The sequence below is a fragment of the Hypanus sabinus genome, chromosome 5 (genome assembly GCF_030144855.1).
Source record: "Hypanus sabinus isolate sHypSab1 chromosome 5, sHypSab1.hap1, whole genome shotgun sequence".
In the NCBI taxonomy this organism is placed as follows: domain Eukaryota; kingdom Metazoa; phylum Chordata; class Chondrichthyes; order Myliobatiformes; family Dasyatidae; genus Hypanus; species Hypanus sabinus.
The window spans coordinates 82,263,794-82,282,884 of NC_082710.1; the positions used below are offsets into that span (position 1 = coordinate 82,263,794).

Sequence of the window (19,091 nt, forward strand, 5' to 3'; positions counted from 1 at the left end):
CAGCCTGGATGGGTATTTGTATGGAAGAGGTGGGCTGAAGGACTCTGACTCTACGAGTTGGTAACATTTCTATTTACTTAGGCAGCTGGTGTGACATTACTTGGCTCATCTATCTGTAACTTAAGTGTGATCAGAAAAATGATGGGAAAATGAGGCACAATACTCCGATCATGAAGTCCACAATTAGGTTGTCACTGACCTCTTGGGAACCATTTAATCCTCCAAGGGAAAATATTACTTAATCATTTCCTCATGTTAAATAAATGACACACACCAGAACACTCACCCTTCTCCATTTCTCTCTTAAGCACTGATGTGCCTGCTTTCTGCAGAGAATATTCCTGCTCTTCCCAACCTCCCTGTGTCTTTGAGTGTAACATTTTCTATACAATGTTCCTAACTTCTGGCAGAGCCCATTGAAGAATGGGCAGTTTGATGCACAGATGTAAGGAATTAATACAATTTGAGTGCAGTTTATAAATTATTTGAGGAGTTTTCACAGTTTACCTCAGTATATACATTGTTGCAGACTAGCAGGGAACTTAAAGCCTTAATGCAATAATTATTTGTCACAACCAATATTTCATACACTTTTAATCAATAACGATGCTAAACTTCCATTCTCTATTAGATTATTATACAATTCCTTTACAAGCTGATTGGCTCCTCATTGAGATATAGATTCATATAGCACAGAAATAGACTCTTCAGGACAGCATGTCCATGCTGATAAGGAATCTGATTTAAGCTAATCCAATTGGCCCATGTTTGACCCGTCTAAATCTTTCCCATTCATCTACCTGTCCAAATGCCTCGAAAGTCAGAATGAAAATCAGAATCAGGTTTATCATCACTGACGTATCATGAAAAATTTGTTGCTTTGCTGCAGGAGTAGTGTAAAGACATGAACAATCTATAAATACAAAAATAAATAAACGGCGTAAAGGAAAGGAATAGAGATAGTATTTATTGGGTCATAGGCTGCTCAGTAATCTGACAGTGGTGGGAAAAAGCTGTTTCTGAATCACTGAGTGTAGGCCACCAGACTCCTGTACACGTTTCCAGATGGTAGTGAGATAAAGAAAGCACATCCCAATAGCGAGAGTCCTTAATGATGGATGTCTCCTTCTTGAAGATGTCCTTGGTGGTGTGAGCGTTATTCCCGAATGGCTGCCACAACCTCTCACTCAATGTCAGCAACACCAAGGAGATGATAACCAACTTCAGGAGGAGGAAACCAGCAGTTCATGAGCAGACAACACACACAAACTGCAGGTGGAACACAGCAGGTCAGGCAGCATCTATAGGAAGAAGCACTGTCAATGCTTCGGGCCATGACCCTTCGTCAGGACCTTTTTTTTTCACAGTTCATGATTAGACCTCATCAGAACTGGAAAGGGTCAGCAACTTTAAATTCCTTGGTGTATTCATTTTGGAGGATCTGTCCTGGGTCAGGCATATAAGTGCCATTGTGAAGAAAGCATGACTGTACTTCTGCTTAGAGGTTTGTGGTGATTCACAATTACATCTAAATTTTTAACCAACTTTTATAGATGTGTAGTGAGGAGTATACTGACTGGCTGCATCACAGCCTGGTATGGAACCAACAATGCACTTGAGCGGCAAATCCTACAAAAAGAAGTGGTCCAGTCCATCAGGATAAAGCCCCACCTCCCCCAATGAGCACATCTACATGGAGCATTGTCACAGGAAAGCAGCGTTCATAATCAAAGATCCCCACCACCCAGGACATACTCTATTCCTGCTTCTGCCATCAGGAAGAAGGTACAAGAGCCTCAGGACTCACACCACCAAGTTCAGGAACAGTTACTTACCCTCAAACATCAGGCTCTTGAACCAAAGGGAATTATTTCACTCAATCCATCATTGAGCTGTTCCCACAACCTAGCAACTCAATTTCAAGTTTCTTTATCTCATTTTAATGATATTTAGTGTTTATTTATTTAATTATTATTATTTTCCTCCTCAGCTTAAGCTTAAGCTTAAGCTGATAAAACCTGAGGTACAGGCATAGCCAGGCATGCTCATTTGTCAGTTTCTAGAAACTTTCGGATTATTCTCACGGTGATTAGCATTTTGACATCACAGCACTTACTGCTGTCTACTGTACCTACTGACTTGCTTATTATTTATTGTAAGGCCTGCACTGTCTCGTGCACTTTATGCAGTCCTGGGTAAGTCTGTAGTTTTGTGTAGTTTTGTTTTGTGTTGTTTTACATAGTTCTGTGTAGTTTTTGTATTGTTTCATGTAGCACCATGGTCCTGAAAAACGTTGTCTCGTTTTTACTGTGTACTGTATCAGCCATTATGGTTGAAATGACAATAAAAAGTGATGACTTGACTTGACTTGACTTGATTTTGGTTTTCTGAAAATTTACATAGATATTACTGTGCAGCGCTAATTGCTTAATGCTATTGTGCAGTGCTTTTGGGATGATACCAGTTGTAGATATAACTATCAGGACAATGTTCCAGTTCCTGTTCCAGTCTTTCAATTTCATCTTTGAATTCAGCTTATTTCTGCTGTTCCTCACTTGGTGATCTCTGTAAGTTATGTGTTTGGAATGGCTAGATCTATTACATAAGTTGGTCTTGCTTGTTTATCCTGCGATATTGTATACAGACAGTTATTATGGATTGCCCTATCTGTAATAATGGATCGATTGTGATATATTTTGTTGTATTCTGACGCTAAAACTGGACCAAGCTTATATTTATAGTAAAATGTGATTTCATTTATGAGTTTGTATTTTAAAGCAAGATTTTGATGAATGATGTTTGCCCTTTCATTGTACCTGTGTAAGTAATCAGATTATTTTAAACTAGAGGATCCTGTAATGAGTTGGGTTGTTTTTGGTTTTTCTTGGCATTTTCTACATTTATCATTTTGAAATTCTTGGTTTTTTATTCTGTATTTTTGCTTTTATTGTGTTAATCGCCTAGTCCTACATTGCCACAAGGGACCCTTCTGTTTCTGGGAAGAGTTTTCCAACTCATGAGCCTTGCATGTGATGCTTTCTTGTTGACATCTAGTCTGCTGAGATCATTGGGATGTCTTCCATGGAGGGTCATGCTCTTCCATTGCTTAACTTTTTCTTCATTAGTGATATGTCTTCATTGTTCTGTGTTGTGGTCTCATTTAAGTTTAGTGGTGTGTACTTCTTATCAGAATTGGATATGCTTGTGTGGAGGGCTGATTCCTGTTTTCTTAGATGAAAGTATATCTGACTTTTATCTGACTGTTGTGTAGATTATTAATGTCGGTTTTCCTCCTCCCCCTTCTATCCTAGTTAGTGCTAATATGAATGTACATAATATTTTCTGAAATTTGTCATTGCAGTTCTTAATTTTCTTTGTAACTTTGCCAGATCAGTTCTTACTGTATTTCCACAGTTGGTTGTTTTCTTTTTGTTAGTCCCGACAAAGGGTCTCGGCCCAAAACGTTGACAGTGCTTCTCCTTATAGATGCTGCCTGGCCTGCTGTGTTCCACCAGCATTTTGTGTGTGTTGTTTGTTCTTTTTGCACATTGGGTTTTGTCTATACTGTTGGGGTGTGTTCAGTCATTGATTATATTTTGTTTCTTATATGTAGTGTGATTGCCCACAAGAAAATAGTGTTGTATATGGTGACATACATGCAGTTTGATAATAAATTTACTTTGAACTTTGAACTTGAATCAATAACTTTCTGTATCCTTTTTCAATCCTCTGTATTGGAGCCTAAATATCAGACCATGATTCAACCAGTCAAATATCACTTTCCACTGAATATCTGTAGAATTTGCAAGAATCTTTGGTGAGATAAGAAACCTCCTCAAACTCCTAATGAAGTAGGATCATGATCATGATCTCATCAATGTGCTGGCCCAGAATAGATCCTCTGAGATGTTGGCATTCAGAAACTGGAAGCTGCTCAAACTTTGCACCGCTCACTCCTCAATGAGGACTCCTATGTGTTCTTCTGATACCCTGTTTTGAAAAACCACAATCAATTCCTTGGATTCACTGACACTGAGTGCAAGGCTGTTGCAGAGAAACAACTCAGCCAGCCAACCTATCTCCCTCCATATGCCCCCTCATCACCATCTGAGATACTGCCAACAAACGTGGTGTCATCGGTGAATGATCTCACATTGACTGAAGAACCGGGGCCAGTCAGGCACAATGTCTTTAAGGCTTCTCACCATGGCCAAAAGTGAGTCAGGAGAGGGAGAATCCAAGCAAGACTGAAATGCAGGGGTATGTGATCTACTTTACCCAACATCTTGTAGGCAAATGTACATTCACTGGAGAATAAAATTAGGATCTGAGGTCAAGACTGCTGGATCAGAGGCTGATGAAAGTCTGCTCAATTGTATGCTGTATTGAAGTGTGATTATCTCCAGCTATGCTGGATACAGACATCAGACCAGAAGGATTCATGATTCACAGAATGCACCAAACTCGGGTAAGGTAAAAGGCAGGAGGTATGTGTTTTATGGTTAACTCCTGTTAGTGTTCCAACATGGTTGCTCAGTCAAACTTAAATTTCCCCGACTTGGAACAGCTAACATTCAAATATCAGCCATTCCATTTACCTCAGGAATACTCATCCGTGAACCTGACCACAGCTTATATACCGCCAGCGGCCAACTATAATTGAGCACTTGTGACACTGCACATTGTTGTCTGCAAACAAGAGATAGTTCATCCAGGAGCATTTCAAACTATAGTTCAGTCAGGCCCATTTGAAGAAAACATTTCCCAATTATCTCTAGCATATAACCTGTAGCAATATACTAGACTACTGTTATACTAAGACAGGGAATGCCTACCATTCCTTGCCTGCACCATATTTTGGTGAACTGGATAACTTGGCTGTCCTTCTACCTGCTTACAGGCAGAGCCTAAAATGCAAGGCTCCAGAGATTAGGATAACTAAGAGTAGCCATGGAAGGCAGAGGGGCAATTACGGGATTTATTTGAGTCAGTGAACTGCGCTATGTTCAAGCACTCACGTTGAAATCTGAATGAACACACCTTGGTTGTAACAGACTTTATAAAGACAGCTGTAGATGAGTGTGTCCCCACTAAATTATTCAAAATTTTCACCAATCAGAAGCCCTGGATAAACCATGAGATCCTAAATCTGCTGAGGGGGAAATCAGAAGCATTGAAGTCTGGAAATCAAGAAAGCTACAAGGGGTGCAGATATGATCTCCAGAAAGCTATCTCATAGGTGAAGTGCAAATTCAGAACCCATAAGGGATGTTTGCCAGCTGTCGTAGAGTTTGAATGCCATCACTTCCTACAAGGTTAAATCAGGGAACATGGGAGGCAGAAGGGCTTTGCTTCCAGATGAATCAATGCCTTCTATGCTCAGTCTGACCATCAGAACATGGAGGAACCATTGCAAATCCCCTCATCTCCCAATAACCCTATGATCTCGGTCTCTGAGGCTGACATGCAAGCTGAATCTACGGAAAGCAGTCAGACTGAATAGGGCACCTGGTCACAAGTTAAAGGTCTGTACTGACCAACTGATCTGTGTGTTCACTGCAATCTTCAACCTCTCGCTTTGGCATTGTGTGGTACCCATCTGTTTCAAGCAGGCTTCAAATATACTGGTGCTCAAGAACAGCGTAGTGACCTGCCGCAATGACTATCACCCAATTGCACTTACATCCACAGTGATGAAGTGTTTTGAGAGGTTGGTGATGAAACCTATCAGCTCCTGCCTGAGAGGTGACTTCAATCTGCTCCAATTTGCCTTCTGGAGCAACAGGTTCACAGCAGATGCCATCTCATTGGCTCTTAACTCAATTCTGGAACATTTGGACAGCCAAGATGCATGCTCTTTATTGATCACAGCTTAGCATTTAATGCCATCATCTGCTCAAAACTAATTAATAAGCTTCAAGTCGTTGGTCGTAATGCCTCCTTGTGCAGCTGGATTTGGATTTCCTTACTCGGGGACCCTAGTTAGTTCACGTTAGCAACAGCATCTCCTCCACGATCTCCATCAGCATAGGTGCACCATAGGGCTGTGTGCTTAGCTGCTTTACTTGTGCGACACCTATGACTGTGTGGCTAAGTACAGCTCCAATGCCATATTCAAGTTTGCTGATGACACAACCGTTGTAGGCTAAATCAATGGTGGTGATACAGGCGCGTGATTGAAAACCTGGCTGATTGATGTCATTACAACAATGAAAACAAGACCAAGGAACTGATCATAGACTTCAGTAGAGGGAAACCAGAGGTCCTCATTGGAGGACCAGAGATGGAGAGAGTTAGCAACTTTAAATTCGTGGGTGTTACTATTTCAGGTGACCTGTTCTGGAGCCAGCACGTAAGTGCAATTATGAAAAAAGCATGGCAGTACCTCTGCTTCCTCAGGAATTTGCGGAGATTTAGCATGACATCTAAACCTTTGACGAACTTCTACAGAGGTGTATCGGAGAGTGTATTGACTGGCTACATCACAGTCTGGTATGGAAACACCAATGCTTTGAATGGACAATCCCACAAACAGTAATGGATTCATCCAGTACATGAAACACTGACATAGGAAAGCAACATCCATCATCAAAGGTGCCCACCATTCAGGTCATGCTCAGTTCTTGCTGTGCCATCAGGTAGAAGGCAGAAGAGCCTTAGGACTCTCACCACCAGGTTCAGGAACTGTCATTTTTTTTGCCCACCTCTATAAGATCACCCTCATTCTCTGATGCTCCATTGAATAACGGCCCGTGCTGTTAAAGATCTTTGTATAACTCAGACCCTCAAGTCCCAGCAACATGTTTGTAAATTTTGTCTGCAATCTGTCTAGCTTAATGACTGTATTCCTTCTTCAAAAATCTCATTCCCATTTGTGAGACGTGATCTCCCCTAATCGATCCATCTTTTCAAATTCATGTGTATCTTACCCTTCAGAATACCCTTTGTTACTTACCTACCATAGATGTCAGACTTGCTGGTCTAGTTCCCAGATTTTTTACAGCCCCCCCCCCCCCCCATAGATAAGGGTGCAAGATTAGCTACCCTCCAGTCTACCAGCACTTCATCCATCACTGACAATGATGCACATATCTCAACTAGGGCTTCCAAAATGTCTTCTCTGGTTTCCCAAGCCCTTAAGATTTACTTCCCTTCCTTCATACGTTTTAACACATCCAATCCCTGGGCTATTTTTTCCTTTTTCTCTTAATATGCTTATAAAATCTATTTGGATTTTCCTTAGTCTGCTCCTCTAAATTCACCTCATGTCCCCTTTTATGGGGTCTCTTCCATTTGTTTCCCGAACCCGATTATTTAAGCTTAGTCCGTTAGAATTGGCTTGTTTCGTCAGTCCTGCTAATGTGGGGAAGTTGTTTCTCCTAATTGTGGGGGTCACAGCATCTGTGTAAGTCATTTAAGACTGGCAGTGAGTATAGAAATCGAAGAATAGTACCAATGAATGACAGTGTAGACCAGGCAGATCTGGAAGAGTGGTTGCCCAGCATCGCAGCAAGAATGGACAGTGAAGAGGCAACAAATCTAGGAATGTGTAACAGTAATCGTCTACTCTACAGAGTGAAATAAAGAGAGCAGGGTGACAGGAAGTGGATTGGACAAAGTGAAGAGATGCAATGTGACAAGCCCAGAGGGGATGGGAGATCATGAACATGCTGTGAAAGCTAAGCAAAACCAGAAGGAAATACAAGATAGGGGACGGCAGGGGCCGACCCAAAAGGGATACATCGATGTGCCATGATAGCCATTTTAAAAAGGATGCAACAGGTATGTAAAAGATGCCCAATCATGGTGCTCAGGCAGATCTGAAAGGGTAATGGTGGGGAAGGTTTGGACACTATATGCCACTGTACTGCTTGCCTCTTCTCCCTCTTTCCCTTCTTCACCATGAACCCATGCTCAGTGCCAGTAACCTTGTCTCTGTGGCATTCCCCTGGGAGTCCAACCCCCACAACAGTATCTGAAGTGGTATACTTATTATTGAGGGGACTGGCCACAGGTGTGCTCTATGCTAACTGCCTATTCACATTTCCATTTCTCCTGACAGCCTCCTACAACTTCGGAGTGCCTACTTCCCTGTAGCTCTGATCGACTATCCCCTCACTCTCCTGTACAAGCTGAAGGTCACCCAGCTGCTGCTCCAGATCCCTAACGTGGCCTTCAAGGATCCACAGCTGGATGTACTTCACGTGTAGTTCCCTGGGAAATGTTTTCTCACTGAATGATTTGTGGATTCATCATCAAGCAGAGAAATGACTCTATATTATATTTAAGGAGGATAAGGTTAAACCGGCCGGCTGGTGGCACAGTGACATCAGCACCAGACTCCAGAGCGAAGGTTCCTGAGTTTGAATCCAGTCGGGCTGCTCCCGGACATGCTTTCCATCCGTGCCGGGTTGAGTGTTGAGCTCGCAACTCGGCCTCGTAAAAAAAAATCAACTAAGCTGTGAGAAGGACATAGGGGACCACTCACAGAATCTTTCCTCCAAGACAACCACTTGAATAAAAGTGGTCACCAAGACTCTGGCAGAGTACGGCACACACAAAAAAAAGGTTAAACTATAGGACAGAGCAACATTGTTAAAGAGGAAGTCTTAAATAAGTTAGCATCTTTGAGAATGGCTAAATTACCATTCATTTTAAAAGTGAAAAAAGATCATTATTTCTCAATCTTCCCTGGTGAGGAGGAAGAAATAAACCAAGTAATTACAGGTCTGGTAGTTTAATTAAGTGTAATTATAAGGAACGGTACAAGCCTTCATTTTGAAAGGCAATGATTAAACCGTTCCAGACAGAACAAATTAGTTAGGGGAAGGTCAAGTCTGTGCAGCAATTTTGAGCTTGATGAGGGCAGTACATGTAATGTAGTCTCCATGGATTTCAGCAAAATCTCATATGGCAGGTGGGTTTAAAAAGATAAAAGATCATTGGATCTAATGAAATGTGAGGAACTGGGTTTAAAATTGGCTTAATGGTAAGAAGAATGAGGGTAGGTCTCGTAGAGGGGTACAGATAGGGTGAAAACATGCAGGCTTTTATCTCCTCAGGCTGGGGAGACTAGGACTAGAGCTCAGGGCTTAGGGTGAATTTTTAAGGGGAATCTGAGAGGAAACAGAGTATGGAACGAGCTGCCAGCAGAAGTGGTAGATGTGGGTTCAATGTTAACGTTTAAGATAGGTTTATGGATGGCAGGATTTTGGAGGGTTATGGTCTGAGTGAAGTTACATGAAACTAGGCAGAAGATCAGGTCAGAATCAGAATCATGTTTAAAATCATAGGCATACTTTGTGAAATGTTCTGAGGCAGCAGTACAATGCAATACATAATAATAGTGCCTATGGATTCATTGTCCATTCAGAAATCTGATGGTGGAGGGGATAAGCTGTTCCCCAAACAATGACTGTATGTTTCCAGGCTACTGCACCTCTTCCTTGATGGTAGCAATGAAAGGAGGGCATGTCCTGGGTGAGGGTGGTCCTTAATGATAGATGGTGCCTTTTTGAGGTGTCGCCTTTTGAAGGTGCCCTTGATCCCTTGATGCTGTTCACCGTCATGTCGACATGGACTTGACAGGCCATAGGGAGAGTTTCTTTAGTGTCTCTAGTACTTTATGACTCTACGTAAAGTGTAATGGTCAATAGAGGATTTTATGAATGGAAGAATGTTACTAACAGGGTTCTTTGTTTGTAATATATTAATAACTTGGAATAAAATGCAGCAGCTTGAGAATAAAGCAAGAAATGATCTGGTGGTTAAAAGTGGTGGGGGTGGGGGAGTCTTTACACTGTGGGATGATGTCAATAATTTGGGCAAAAATTGCTAAATGGATATTAATCCAGAAAAGCATTTGAGAAGATGCACTAGGGATTCAGGGTCAGCAATCAACTTTATTTGTCAAATACATTTACTGTATGTGCATTAGGAATTTACTGTGGTCTGTTGGTCAGAGTGCAACTTGAACAAAATAAAATATACAGCAATTATATTGAGAAAAAGTTTGCTGAATGCCTATTAGATGGCTTTTTAGAACGATTTGTTGTGGATCCTACAAGAGGAATCAGCTATACTGTATTGATGTTATATAATGAACCAAAGGTCATAAGGGAGCTTAAGTTAAAAGAACCTTTAGGAATCAGTGGTCACAATATGATTGAGTTCAACTTAACATGTGATAGGGAGAAAGTAGTCTAACATAGCAGTATTTCAGTGGAGTAAAGGACATTACATTAGCATCAGAGAGGAGTTGGTCAAAGTAAATTGGAAAAGGAGATGCTGGTAGGGATGACAACAGAGTAGCAATGGTGTGAGTTTCTGGGAAAGATGAGGAAAGTGCAAGGTAGATGTATTCCAAAAATGAAGAAAAACACATTGGCAAAATAGTAGAACCATGGCTGACAATGGAAGTCAAAACTACAAACCAAAAAATTAATGGGAAGGCAGAGGACTGGGAAGCTTTAAATCCCTATAGAAAACAACTAAAAAAAAATCACTAGAAGGGAAAAGGTGAAACATGAAAGCAAGCTAGAAAACAATATCAAAGTGGATAGTAAAAGCTTTCTCAGGTATGTAAAAAATAAAAGGGAGATGAGAATGGATATAGGACCACTAGAAAACGAGGCCAGACAAATAATAATGGAGATGATGAGATGGCAGATGAATTGAAAATTTTACATCAGTCTTCACTGTGGAAGACAATGGCAGTGTGCCAGATGTTGAAGGATGTGAGGGAAGAGAAGTGAATGTAGTTACTATTACAAGGGATAAAGTGCTCAAAAAGCTGAAAGACTTAGGTCATCTGGACCAGATAAGCTGCACCCTAGGGTTCTGAAAGAGGTAGTGGTAGAGCTTCTGGAGATATTAGTAATGATATTTCAAAAATTATTGGACTCTTGCATCCTGCCAGAGGACTGGAAAATTGCAAATGTCACTCCAGTCTTTAAGAAAGGAGGAAGGCAACAGAAAAGAAATTATGGACAGACAGACAGACATACTTTATTGATCCTGAAGGAAATTGGGTTTCATTACAGCAGCACCAACCAAGAATAGTGAAGAAATATAGCAATATAAAACCATAAATAATTAAATAAAATTAAGTTAATCATGCCAAGTGGAAATAAGTCCAGGACCAGCCTATTGGCTCAGGGTATCTCAGGAGTTGTAAAGTTTGATGGCCACAGGTAGGAATGACTTCCTATGCCGCTTAGTGTTACATCAACTAGTGGGGTACCACAGGGCTCTGTATTGGGACCACAGCTCTTTACGATTTATGTCAACGATTTAGATGAGGGCATTGAAAACTATATCAGCAAGTTTGCTGATGATACTAAACTGGATGGCAGTGTGACATGCGAAGAGGACGTTAGGAGAATACAGGGAGACTTGGATAGGCTGGGTGAGTGGGCAGATACTTGGTAGATGTCATTCAATGTGAATAAATGTGAAGTTATCCACTTTGGAAGCAGGAACAAGAGGGCAGAGTATTGTCTGAACGGTGTAGAGTTAGGTAAGGGAGAAATGCAAAGAGACCTAGGAGTCCTAGTTCATCAGTTAATGAAGGTGAATGAGCAAGTGCAACAGGCAGTGAAGAGGGCAAATGGAATGTTGGCCTTTGTTACAAGGGGAATTGAGTACAAGAGCAAGGATGTCCTTTTGCATTTGTACAGGGCCCTGGTGAGACCACACCTGGAATATTGTGTACAGTTTTGGTCTCCAGGTTTAAGGAAGGACATTCTGGCAATTGAGGAAGTGCAGCGTAGATTCACTAGGTTGATTCCTGGGATGGCAGGGCTGTCTTACGCAGAGAGATTGGAGAGATTGGGCTTGTACATGCTGGAATTGAGGAGATTGAGAGGGGATCTGATTGAAACGTTTAAGATAATTAAAGGATTTGATAGGATTGAGGCAGGAAATATGTTCCCGATGTTGGGAGAGTCCAGTACCAGAGGGCATGGATTGAGAATAAGAGGTCAGTTATTTAAAACAGAGTTGAGGAAGAGCTTCTTCTCCCAGAGAGTTGTGGAGGTGTGGAATGCACTGCCTCGGAAGACGGTGGAGGCCAATTCTCTGGATGCTTTCAAGAAGGAGCTGGATAGATATCTGATGGATAGGGGAATCAAGGGATATGGGGACAAAGCAGGGACTGGGTATTGATAGTGAATGATCAGCCATGATCTCAGAATGGCGGTGCAGACTCGAGGGGCCGAATGGCTATTGTCTATTGTCTATCTCGGTGGAATGAGTCTCTGGCTGAATGTACTCCTGTGCCTAACCAGTACATTATGGAGTGGATGGGAGTCATTGTCCAAAATGGCATGCAACTTAGACAACATCCTTAGACTGGTTAGCCTGACCTCTGTGGTTGGGAAGATGTTAGAGTCAATTGTTAAGGATAAAATTATGGGGTACTTGGAGATACAGGACAAGGTAGGACAAAGTTAGCATGGTTTCCTTAAGGAAAAATATTGCCTGGCGAACATGTTGGAATTCTTTGAGGAGATTACACATAGATAAAGGGGATGTAGTAGATGTTGTACATTTGAACTTTCAGAAGGTCTTTGAAAAGGTGCCACTCATTAGGCTGCCACCAGGTTAAGAGCCCAGGGTTTTATAGAAAAGTTACTGATGTTGTTAGAGCATTTGCTGATTGGTAGGAGATGGCATTTGTGAATAAATGGATCCTTTTCTAGTTGGCTGCCAGAGACGAGTGGTGTTCTGCAGGGGTTGGTGTTGGGCCTGCTTCTTCTTAAGCTGTATATCTATGATTTAGATTAGTGGTCGCCAACCCGTCGATTGTGATCAACTGGTCGATCTTTGCCACTTTCCCAGTAGATCCCGGAAAAAATGAGTAATAAATACACAAATTCATTATGCCTGATAAACCTTTTGATGCAAGTATGTAGTAGCTTCTACTTTGAAAAAGGACCACTCGATAACTTCATGCCCAAAAGGAACAACTTTATCTAGGATGGTAAAACGATATTCGACTACAGAGGCTTTCACAAATGCGCACTGGGCAGAAAACCCTGCAACCCTGGAAGAAATCTCTCTTTACAAACAGCTTTACCATGATTCTAATTGGTATTAACTTATCTTTATAATGCTCACATTACAACACTTCTCCCCTTTTAAATTCCAACATTCCCCAAATGTAAAGAAATGTCTCAGTAACAGTTTACCAATACCAGGAAAGTAGAGGAGCTGAAATCGGGGTTTAAGGCTCAGAGGACGTGGATCGACAAGTGTTAAAGGACTTGTCACTCCATGAATATTTTTCACGACAGTTCGATGAATCCCTGGATGTAATGCAAACAGCTCAGTTTGTTGTATTTGTCAGAATGGCTTTCCAGGATTTTACAACAAGGGAGGACTTCCTCACTCTTTTGCACTTAAAGGAGAGAACAAGAGGTGAGGATATTCACAATGATTTTTAAAAAAAGTCCGTGAAAATGACATCCCCATTCATAAACTGGTGGCAATTACTACTGATGGGGCCCCAGCAATGCACGGTGTGCACGTTGGTTTTATAGCACTGTGCTGTAGTGTTTCAGCACTGCTTATTCAAGTCATTATTGGATGAGCTTGATGCCACTATAGCCTGTTTGATGTGCTAGTTACAGTGTTTTCTTGGTTGAATTAATTTGAAAGTTTGACAAAAGCATTTTATGTAATTAAAATACAATTAGCCCAAATAAAAGTTCTCAAGTTGGAAGTACAATCTGAGCTGTTTTTTCTCTAAACGATTTAGTAGGTCGATCTTGCCTTTCAGTAAGCCCGAGGTAGGGGATCTTGGGCTTAAAAAGGTTGGTGACCACTAATTTAAATGATGGAATAGATGGCTTTGTTGTCAAGGTTGCAGACAATACAAAGATTGATGGAGGGGCAGGTAGTGTTAAGGAAACAGATAAGCTGCAGAAGGACTTAGACAGATTAGGAGAATGGGCAAGAGAGTGGCAAATGAAATACAATATTAGAAAAGGCATGGTCATGTACTCTGGTAGTAGAAATAAATGTGCAGTCTATTTTCTAAATGGGGATAAGGTCCAAAAATCTGAGATGCAGGGAATTGGGAGTCCTTATGCAGAACAGTTAACTGCAGGTTAAGTCAGTGGTGAGGAAGGCAAATACAATGTTAGCATTCATTTCTAGAGGTCTAGAATACAAGAGCAGGGATGTGATACTAAGGCTTTATAAGGTACTAGTGAGGCCTCACCTTGAGTATTGTGAACAGTTATGGGCTCCTCATCTAAGAAAAGATATGCTGGCATAGAAGAGGATTCAGAGGAGGATCACATGGATTTTTCCAGGAATGAAAGGGTTATTATACAAGGAACGTTTAATGGCTCTGGATCTGTGCTCACTGAAATTTAGATGGATGATGGGGGACCTTATTGAAACCTTCCAAATGTTGAAAAGGCTAGACAGAGTATATGTGCAAAGGATGTTTCCCATCGTTGGGAAGACTAGAACAAGAGGGCAGAACCTCAGGAGAGAGGGTTGTCCATTTAAAACAGAGATGTGGGGAAATTTCTTTAGTCAGAGTATGCTAAGTTTCTGGATTTTTTTTACCACAGGCAGCTGTGGAGGCCAGGTTGTTGGGTGTATTTAAGGCAGAGCTTGATCAGTTCTTGATTGGACATGGCATCGAGGGTTATGGGGAGAAGGCCGAGAAATGGAGTTGAGGAGAGGAAAAAGAGGATTAGCCTTGATTGAATAGGAGAGCAGACCCAATAGGCCAAATAGCCTAATTCTGCTGCTATGTTTTATAGTCCTATGGTCTATAAAGAATAAAGATTTATATAAAATAAGAATTACAGTATATAAATATGAAAGCTAATAAAGAGAGCTTAAGGGGTTAAAAGACAAGGGAATATATAATAGGAACACAGTAATTGAGTTGGAGACCAGAGGGACATTACAGAGTATGTGCACAGTGCTAGTTAGATCATAAACTGGAGCTGTTCTGTTAATAACAGAGGGGGCTGAGGTGAGACATCATTGAGGCTTATTGTATTATGAAGGGTATGGAGAGAGTAACTAGGAAGAAGCTATTAACAGTGGAGTCTAAAACTAAGGGGATTGCTTTAAAATTATTGTAGAAACCATGACCAAAATGCAGAAAATAGTTTTTCCCTCAGAAAGTGTTAGTGATCTGGAACTCACTGTCTAGAAGTATGGTAGAGGCAAAAATCCTCATTGTAATCAACTGATATCTGGATATGTACATGAAGACCAATGCCCACATGGCTACAGATCACATGCTAGAAAAGGATATTAAGCTGACTTGTAAGTTTCCTACCATTTTCAACTGAAAGATTTAATTGTCACAGCAGCATGTTCCCTATGAATCTCCATTCTTTATCTATTTGTGCAAGTGCAACATCCGTCTTTAAGGCTAAATGATAAATTCGTGGGAGCTGTGAACAGACATGCTGTTGAAACTATAAAACACTAATTCAGCCACATCTGGAGTACTGTGTCCAATTTTTAGCACCAAATTTGAAAAAGTATGTGACATTCACAAGAGTGCTGACTATATTTCCCATATTGGTCTCAGGAACACCAGAATCACTCTTTGGCAAAAATGCATATTTATAAATAAATCATATTTTTGAACATTTCCTTTGGAGTGTGAGAAGTTGTAACCTTCCCATTCTTGGAGAGAAGAAGGTTGAGAGAGATTTTACTGAACATTGGTATTCATGGGGAGCTGAACAAACTAAGTGAATAAGGATTATTTCCATATTTGGAAGTATTCACATACAGGTACACAGATTTATAGAGATTAGCTAAACTATTTACTTATTTTTAATTTAGAGGTACTTCAGGGAATGGGTCCTTCTGGCCCAGCAAGCCGTGCCACCCAGCAACCCATCAAATTACCCCAGGTGTAATCATGGGACAATTTACAATGGCCAACTAACCTACTAATAGGTGCATCTTTGAAATGTAGGAGGAAACCGGAGCACCCGGAAGAAAACCCATGCACACAGGGGAAGGATCATACAAAGGCTGGAATTGAGTATCGAACTCTAATACCCTGAGCAGTAACAGGGTCACACTAATTGCTATGCTACAATGTGCTCCACAAGGACAAGATTGACCTACGGCAAGATTGATCTTCCTATCACCTATGAGCCTCCATCACCAAACTCTCCTTCTTCATACTGCTATTACTGACAGTCTGTACCTTCCTGCTCGGTCTTGACGCAGGGCCTTGACTCAAAATGTTGACTTACACCTTGGCCTGCTGAGTTCTTCCAGAATATTGTTTTGCTTTTGTCCCTGAGAAAGGCTGTTGGAAGATAATTTAACTACGAAATTTAAAAACGAATTATAATAGTGTGTAAAAGGAAAAAAAATGAATATATATATATAAAATTGCCGAACTCCAGCCATAGTGGCATGTCATGAAAGTAACTGCATTGCTCATACTAACACACAGCCGGAGTTCAATGGTATAATTGCTTGCTTCTATAATGGAACAACATTACAACTCTGAAGCAGTTTCGAACTGAGAAGGCCTATCAGTGTTTCTGCAAGGGTAATAGGACCCTGATGGCAGTTATACACAGGCCTCCCAACAGTAACTGGGTTGTGGACCAGTTTACAACAAAAAATAGAAAAAGGTATGTCAAAAGGACAATGTTATGATAGTCATGGAGAGAGAGATTTCAACATGCAGGTCGGTTGGGAAAATCAGGTTGGAAATGTATCCTAAGAGATTGAGTTTGTTGAATGCCAACCAGATGGCCTTTTAGAGCAGCTTGCCATTAAGCCTACCAGGGGATCACCAAAACTGGATAGGGTGTTATGGAATCAACCAGAGGTGATAAGGGAGCTTAAGGTAGAAGAACCCTTAGGAGGCAGTGATCACAATGTGACTAAGTTCATCTTTAAATTTGATAGGGAGAAATAAAAGTCTGACGTAGCAATATTTCAGTGGAGTAAAGGAAATCACATTGGTATGAGAGAGGAGCTGGCTGAAGTAAATTGGAAGGAGATAATGGCAGGGATGACAATAATGGCATGAGTTTTAGGAAAAATGAGGAACATGCAGGATAGATATATTCTAAAAAATACTCAAATGGCTAAATAGTACAACTGTGGCTGACAAGGGTAGACAAAGTTAATGTAAAAGCAAATCAGAGGGCATAAAACAAAACAAAAATTAGTGGGAATATAGAGTATTGGGAAGCTTTTAAAACCCTACAAAGAGCAAATAAAAGAATCATTAGGAGGGAAAAGATTAAATATCATAGCAAGCAATATCAAAGGGGATAGTAAAAGCTTTCTCAGCTATGTAAAAAGTAAGGGAGATGAGAATGGATATAGGACCACTAGAAAATAAGGCCGGACAAATAATAACGGGGATAAGGAGATGGCAGATAAATTGAGAATTTTATATCAGTCTTCACTGTGGAAGATGTTGAAGGATGTGAGGGAAGAGAAATGTGTGCAGTTACTATTACAAGGGATAAAGTGCTCAAAAAGCTGAAAGACTTAAGTCATCTGGACCAGATAAGCTTCACCCTAGGGTTCTGAAAGAGGTAGTGGTAGAGCTTCCAGAGACATTAGTAATGTTATTTCAAAGATTATTGGACTCTTGCATGGTGCCAGGGGAATGGAAAATTGCAAATGCACTCCAGTCTTTAAGAAAGCAGGAAGGCAGCAGAAAGGAAATTATAGACAAGTTTGTCTGACCTCAGTGTTAGGAAAATGTCAATTGTTAATTGTTATGGATAAGGTTATGGGGTACTTGGAGATACGGGGCAAGGTAGGACAAAGTCAGCATGGTTTCCTTAAGAGAAATTCTTGCCTGACGAACATGTTGGAATTCTTCGAGGAGATTACACGTAAGATAGATAGAGGGGATGCAGTAGATGTTGTACATTTGGACTTTCAGAAGGCCTTTGACAAAGGTGCCACACATGAGGCTGCCTACCAAATTAAGAGCCCATGGCATTACAGGAAAGTTACTGGAATGCTTAGTGCATTGGCTGATTGGCAAGAGATAGCAAGTTGGAATAAAAAGTTCCTTGTTGGTTGGCTGCCAGTGACTAGTGGTGTTTCATAGGGGTTGGTGCTGGGACCACTTTTTATGCTGTATAACTATGATTTAGAGGAATATGGAATAGATGGCTTTGTTGTCAAGTTTGCAGATGATATGAGGATTGTTGGAGGGGCAGGTAGTGTTGAGTAAACAGGAAGGTTGCAGAAGGACTTCAACAGATTGGGAGAATGGACAAGAGAGTGACAAAGAAATACAATATTGGAAAAAGCATGGTCATGCACTTTGGTAGTTTAAATAAGTGTGCAGACTATTTTCTAAATGGAGATAAGTTCCAAAAATCTGAAATGCAAAGAGACTTAGGAGTTCTTGTGCAGAACACCCTAAAGGTTAAATTGCAGATTGAGTCGGTGGTGAGGAAGGCAAATGCAATGTTAACATTCATTTCTAGAGGTCTAGAATACAAGAGCAGGGATGTGATGCTGAGGCTTTATAAGGCATTGGTGAGGCCTCACCTTGAGTATTGTGAACCGTTTTGGGCTCCTCATCTAGGAAAAGATGTGCTGGCATTGGAGAAGTTTCAGAGGAGATTCATGGGGATATTTCTGGGAACGAAAGGGTTATCATATGAGGAATGTTTGATGGTTGTGGGTCTGTACTAACTGGAGTTTAGAAGAATCTCATTGAAACCTTTCGAATGTTGAAAGACTTAGACAGAGTAGATGTGGAAAGGATGCTGCCCATGGTGGGGGTGTCTAGGACAAGAGGGCACAGCCTCAGGAAAGACGGGTGTCCATTTAAAACAGAGATATAGAGAAATTTATTTTGCCAGAGAATCAGTCATGATGAATGACATAATTACAGATTCGATGGGCCAAATGGCCTAATATCAGCTATGACTTATGGTCTCCTACTGAGCTAGCTCCTTTCTTGAGCAATCAAAGCTAATATAATAAAATAAACCAAATGTACTATTTATGCTAAATGCTGTGTATGCTGTTTTGTTTGGCAATATTCATGCATGGTTGAATGATAAACCTGATCTTGGAACTTGAATTAGAATTCATGG

At 40.9% G+C, this 19,091-nt stretch overlaps 1 protein-coding gene across 1 annotated transcript in view; it reads left to right on the forward strand.

Annotated features, from left to right (window-relative positions):
• The window catches only part of LOC132394271 (contactin-associated protein-like 5), a 977,958-nt gene that overhangs the window by 216,496 nt on the left and 742,371 nt on the right, over positions 1-19,091 (forward strand). The window lies entirely within an intron of this gene.